Source organism: Seriola lalandi, unplaced genomic scaffold, assembly GCF_002814215.2.
Source record: "Seriola lalandi dorsalis isolate HSWRI2012SDOR001 ecotype SW California unplaced genomic scaffold, Sedor1 jcf7180002054316, whole genome shotgun sequence".
In the NCBI taxonomy this organism is placed as follows: domain Eukaryota; kingdom Metazoa; phylum Chordata; class Actinopteri; order Carangiformes; family Carangidae; genus Seriola; species Seriola lalandi.
The window spans coordinates 15,763-22,132 of NW_019524869.1; the positions used below are offsets into that span (position 1 = coordinate 15,763).

Sequence of the window (6,370 nt, forward strand, 5' to 3'; positions counted from 1 at the left end):
TTTTCTCCCAGAGGCCAAGAGAAGCCAAGCTTCCCCTGTTTTTCAGACTGTAGTTGTCATTTTGATAAAAAACATTCAGAATCTGTAAATATTCTGTGCTGGTGTGATGTGTGGTGAAACTACAGTGGCTGTGAGCTATAAACACCATTTGTAGGATAATGTCATGTCTCGAGGAGGCCAGGTCGGAGTTGGCATCCCTTGATGAAAAATAAAAGAATGATTAACCGATCAGATGAGGCTATGAGCAAATCTGTAGTGTGCATTAAGCTGGCATTTAGTTGGGAGTAAATAAGATGTTTAGGGTGTGTGTGTGCGATAGAGAGAAAGAGAGACAGCGAGAGAGAAAGATCGTGTGTAGGTCAACCCAAGTGAAGGTTAGAATATGACACACATGTGAAACCCCACCACCCCGCACCACCACTCCCCTCCCCCATATAGCGTCTTGGCACCCTCAACAATTTTCCCCACACTATGCCATGCCACTGACAGCAGACTATTTCTAAATCTACAAAAAGTTTAATGTAACAAGTAGTGCAAGTTGACACCGTTTTAACTATTATTCTTCTTGGTTTATTCCTTCAACTTCAGTCTACTCCTGAGAAGGAGAGAGTCCATCATGAGGTTCTTATGTATTTTAACAAAATGCAGAGTTCAGTCAAACACCTCAGAGATCGAGAAAGATACATGTACAGGAAAGCTTCTGACAGCTTGATGTCCATGAATGTCGAGGATGCTATAGACAGGTTGGCTCATGAGGCCAGACAAGTCTTGAAATGCAGTGAAGACAAAATGTATGTCTTTATAGATGCAGTCACAAAGTTCTTGAGTGACATAAAGTTTAAAGTGCCTCGAGCTTAGAGATGTTCCAGCAAACATATTTGTCTGTATCAAGAGCCCTTGACAGGGCAATACAAAGGTTTGCTAGCCTCATTGATAATATTTCTAGATTAATCAGGGGAGTTGAGTTCACCATACCTGGAACAGATGTTGCTGTTAATGGAAATGAGATCATGGATAAATTGAAGTTTTCTACAAGGTCTATGAATGATCAGCTAAGACAGTCACTGCGCAAAGGGTTTGGTTTGCTTCAAAAAAACAGTTAATAACCTCTTTCAGCTGATTGCTGAAAAAGTCGAAAATTTCATCACCTACCTAAAAGATAAAAATGTTGAAATTTCATCTCAAGTTGATGTCATCTATGCAGAGGTTCTGCAATCTTCAGAACAAAACATTAAAGAGACAAAGAGACATATGGTTGAGTATAAAGACCTTACCAAACTGAAGATTCAAGAGGCGTATAATGCTTTAAGTATGGAGTGTGTAAATAACAACACCAAGGAGTTTATCAGTATTTTGCAGTCACATCTTTTTGGAGGACTTAATGAAGGTGTACACCTCATGAGAAGGACATCGCAGAGCAGAGCACCATACATTAAAGTGACTGACATTGAAATTCCTTTACCATTCCTTTGGAAGTCTTTCAACGAATGGTCAATACAATCCAGACAGTGAATCATGCATCTCTTGATAATGTGGTTTTATTTTGGCTGACCAGATTTGTATGCTGTCTGTGTGAAAAATGACTCTTTGTTTGATGCTAATAAAAAAATGTTCAAAGATGTTTTATCTCAAATGAAACATACTAGTTATTCTCTTAAATTTAATGATTTATACAATTATGACTATGTATACATATATATATATGTATGCATGTACTGAAAGTTACTGTTTGAGGATAGTGTTCTATTAAACAACAATGAACACAGATTTTTGTGTTTGTCATACTGTGTTAAGATTTCCGTACATATGAGAAAATATTTGTAGCAAAGGGGGAGATTTGTCTTGTAATGAAAAAGTAATGAGGCATTGATTGATACACGAGTTGTTGTAATTTCAACATTACTACTTCTTTTGCAATTGCTTCGTCTTGTTTATGTTCAAATCACTGAATAGCTGTGATGCACAAGGTTATATTATCAACCCAGCAAAGAGGAAAACTATCACATAGCCCCATTCCCAAATGCCCCCACAATCTCCAGGTCTACATCTGACAGCTACAGTTACAGGTGACCTTTCAGACTTTTCACTACTTACAAAAACACATAATCTTATAAAATAAAGACTTGGCTTGTGACGCCTTTAAAAAAGGGGTAGTTTGGGACCTTCAACCAATAAAATTACAGTGTTTGCAGAACAACATGAAACAACAAAATGCCTGTTTGATCTGATCCCTTTCCAAACTCCTATGATGACACCATGTAATTGCACACTCTGCAGCACTGCATAATCATAAGTATCTGAATGAATGTCTTAGGGGAAATAATAGTTGGTTTATTGTTGGTTTATTTTATCATCCATATCCATGAATGTCACATCCTCATTGCCACCTCCCATGATTGCTTTCAATCGTGTATCACAGACACCCATAGAGCACAGGTTTCCAACTGGTCACTTCAACTGGTATTTTCACTCCTTAGCGCCTTATATCTAACTCATCACTCGCTTTAAGTACAGGCTACCCAGGGGAAGGGGCGCCAATGAGGAGGAGGAAATATTTTGTAATTGATCTATACACATTAGAGTCAGTCGTGTCATGTGCCTGATGCTGACAAGAGACGACTGACTGACTGCAGTTTTGCACTTTTTTTGACCGCACTTGCTCACAACACGATGTAAGAATCACATAATGAAATTAATAGGATGCTGGATATTCAACAGACTTTCAGCTCATAAGACCTCTAGGCAACTGGTGGTTGCTGTCTGAATATGACAACAAGCGCTAACCTACCTTACCATGATAACATTAAGTTAATTTTTTAACACCTACATGCTGACTTGCATGAGCATTAACATAAAAAAATAAAATGAAACCATTTTGCAAAATCATTTCCATTGAGCTCACACAACTTAACACTGGATATTAGTACTTTATTAAAAAATATATTTTTCATATTATGTGAAGGTGAACAATCATAACACATAAAGTTATCTAACTAACACATTCATATGAGTCTCTGTCAAACAATATTACAGATTGTGAAATGTCCAATACATACACAGACTGGGACTTCCTTGAGTTCCAAGGATTCAGAAGTCATTTGATTAATTGATTGAAAATTATGATGTGTTGATGTTGTATTCTGTATTTTTCAATTTGTTTTCTTTTTTGTGAACCTGTACCCTTCCAACTCGGCCGGTGTGTTGTCTTCAGGGAAACCAGGGCCCTCATCATCATCATCATCATCTTCTTCATCTTCCGCTGTAACACCTCGCAAGCCCATTTTGAGTTTGGCATTAGTAAAAGTAATAAGGATTTACTTATGCTGACATTTATATTATCAATATGTATAGAGACCAGTTCATTGTCCGAGGCCATGAGGAGATTATTAGTAACTTTAACCACAGGTGATTTCTTTTTAAAAACACTTTTACTTGTGAAATGTGAAATATTTGATGACAAACCATTCCGTATTTTCATTCCACTGTACAGAACAGTACACTGCCTCGCATTAGTGTTTGAGACTGGAAGTAAAAAATAACCTCTTGATGCCTTCCTCGTATTGAATGTTTGTGTAGCATGTGATACGCTCTCTGAGGGAGAGGTCCACCTGAGCCAGTAGCTACTCCTTCTCACAGGTGGATTCTGGTTGTTAATGGCAGAGACTTTCTGAGCTCAATTGTTTTTACAATTTATTTGGGCTTAAAGTGCTCACTGTTTTTTCTGTACTGTTACAGATCAGCAAGAAGCTATCAGGTGTTGCCATGGGAGACCAAATCCTCATCAGTGTTCTGACTGCTCAGGAGGCAACTGACCTCATGCACAGGTACAGTAATGCTGGTGTGGTTCCACCTCAGCTACTTTATGTAAACACTGACTATTGTCAGGACGGCAGAGGACATACACAACGCAAAGAAAGATTTGGTGGGTGGGAATCTGGTCGTCAAACTGTCATGCTGTATTTTTGCAGTGAGACAGTGGGGATGTTGCTTGCTACTGAAAGCCAAGAAGGAACAGCTGAAATGGGAAGCTCTCCCTCGCGTCACTAAAAAACTAGTGGACCAGCAGATCACCAAGAAGGAACTGTAGAGGGTCGGGCAGCAGACCATCATGATTGAACCCTCTCAATGAGCTAACGGTAAAGGGCAGAGATTTTTTTGGTGTTTCTCTCTTGGACCAGGAGAGGCATGTTATATGCATCCAGGACAAACCAGGTGTGCTCCTCAACACACAGACTGGCACCACCTCCAAGAACCAACATTGTCCTGCCAAACTACAGGTGTGTCAGAGGGTCAACATCACTTCAGTCATTCCTCATGCATCTAGACAGGTTCGTCCCAGGTCAGTATGAATAATTTTTCATCAGCAAAATTAAATATTTACAAAGGCATTGAACATATGTACATGCCCATATTTAATAATATCCCTAGCGCCACCTCATGACAACATGTGACATTATGTTTTACTGTTTAATTTACTGCTCCTAGCAGGGTGACCTGGCCCTCCTTATCAGGGTCAGAAAATACTTGGTACATCCTGATGATGCTTTATTGTTAAAATCAAGAGTTTTTATTCAAGGGTGTGGCACTAGTAGCGAGGTGAAACAGGAAGTTGCCGTAACTCAACTATCCATTCTTCAATCTGCCCCAAATTTCAAATGTTTGATGATTTGCATACTAATATGAAGTCAAAGTCACAACACTACCTACTGATAACAGAAAATACCCCTTGACTGACACTCATCATTTGATTTACATGACATTTTCGGGTCTACACTTAATATACAGGAACATGTCGTGAGCTTGTTGCGTGGTCTCTCACTACACACAGTGGTAACAATTAAGAATGCATGGAAAGCATACTACCTCTTCTTTGCTGCCACACAGTCTGTGCAGGAAATGTTAGCCAGTGAGTGTGGTGTTCGGCAGTAACAAGGATACATGGCTACATGGTACACCCCGGACAGGCAGTTTTGTTTTTATCTGTTGGTAATACACTCTCCTGATTGACACTAATTAATCCCCTGCTGTTTGTGCTTCCAGTATGACAATGTGCCAAAGGTGAATCTCCCTCAAGGCATAATGGAGAATCTGGCTTCTGTTGGAATAGTCTAAGCAAATTAATGCAAACAAAGTGTACACATTTATGAGCCTTTGTTTGTATCTTCAAACACACTTTTATTGTAATCGAATACATCTGTCTGATTTTATTTACAGTTTGTAGGAATGGAGAGGTGGTGTATGGGCTTCCAGCAGAGAGATTCCCTCCTTCCTCCTTGTTTCTGCTGCTCTACCACTTAATACACCTGTGCCAAAGTAAGTCGGACTGACAGGCTCATGATCTGTGGCAGTGGTCACCAACTGGAAGACCATAACAATGACTCATGATCAAATCAGAGTCACCTTATATTTCATTTCTTGCAGCTGTTTGTTTAGTATTTGTTTTTGTTTACAAAATCCCAGCCGACTTTGTTGGTTGTTTCTAAAATGCTTCTCTCCACAGTTTTACTCAGTGGTGATACTCATATTCTGTTTTCTCTGTTTCCCATAGAAAGAGAAAGTGTGAGGACTAGCAGGATGAAAATTGCGCCTTTTTGCTGTTCAGGAAGGAGCAGAGGCTAAATGTTGTTGCTAAGCTGAACATCAGCGACAGCAGTAGTAAATTCTGTCCTTGGATAGAGGGTCAGTTTCTTTGCTCTGTATGTTTGAGACACTAAGTGTCACACAAACCTCACCACGGTTTGGTTAAAGTTTTCTGCAGTCACGCACCAATAGTAGTCCTACAGCAACAATGATGTACACGATGCTCACGTACAACTCAGATATTTACATCATTACACTAGATGATGCAACAAGTTGCCATTTGTGCTCTAATACTGCCATCTAGTGGAACTTAGACAAACACACCACATTAAATTAATATGTAAATTAAGATATTGAAGTTACATTTTTCTCAACAAGTAATAATAATAATAATAATACATTTTATTTAAAGGCGCCTTTCTTGGCACTCAAGGACACCGTACACAGTAGGAATGCGCGATATAAACGATATACGATATAAACGATAAAACAATGGCCTACGATAGAGATTTGAATTATATCCCCTATCACGATAACGCATGTTGATCACGCAATCACAAGGCATACTGGGTGTACCTTAATGGCGATCCACTCACACTTTTTTTTCTCATAAAAAATAACCTCACGATCGGAGAGATACACTAAATGATGTTATTCATTCTGTAATGTAGATATAATAAAACCCCAAACTTATGTCTTACTTAATAACATAAAACGAAATTCAATATAGACTGATCTGTTTATTTAAATACATTTATATTTATTTAGATTGTGTTATATATACTTATAA

The 6,370-nt window shown here is 38.7% G+C and overlaps 1 long non-coding RNA gene across 2 annotated transcripts; it reads left to right on the forward strand.

The window, feature by feature from the left end:
• Positions 1-1,775: 1,775 nt before the first annotated feature.
• On the forward strand, positions 1,776-6,364 carry LOC147819102 (uncharacterized). Of its 2 annotated transcripts, XR_015437271.1 has the most exons (4): positions 1,776-3,824; positions 3,969-4,339; positions 5,215-5,313; positions 5,549-6,364. It is a non-coding gene; the product is annotated as an uncharacterized LOC147819102 (long non-coding RNA). The 2 variants fall into 2 exon arrangements; XR_015437270.1 differs by having other exon boundaries at positions 3,969-5,313.
• Positions 6,365-6,370: the final 6 nt, after the last annotated feature.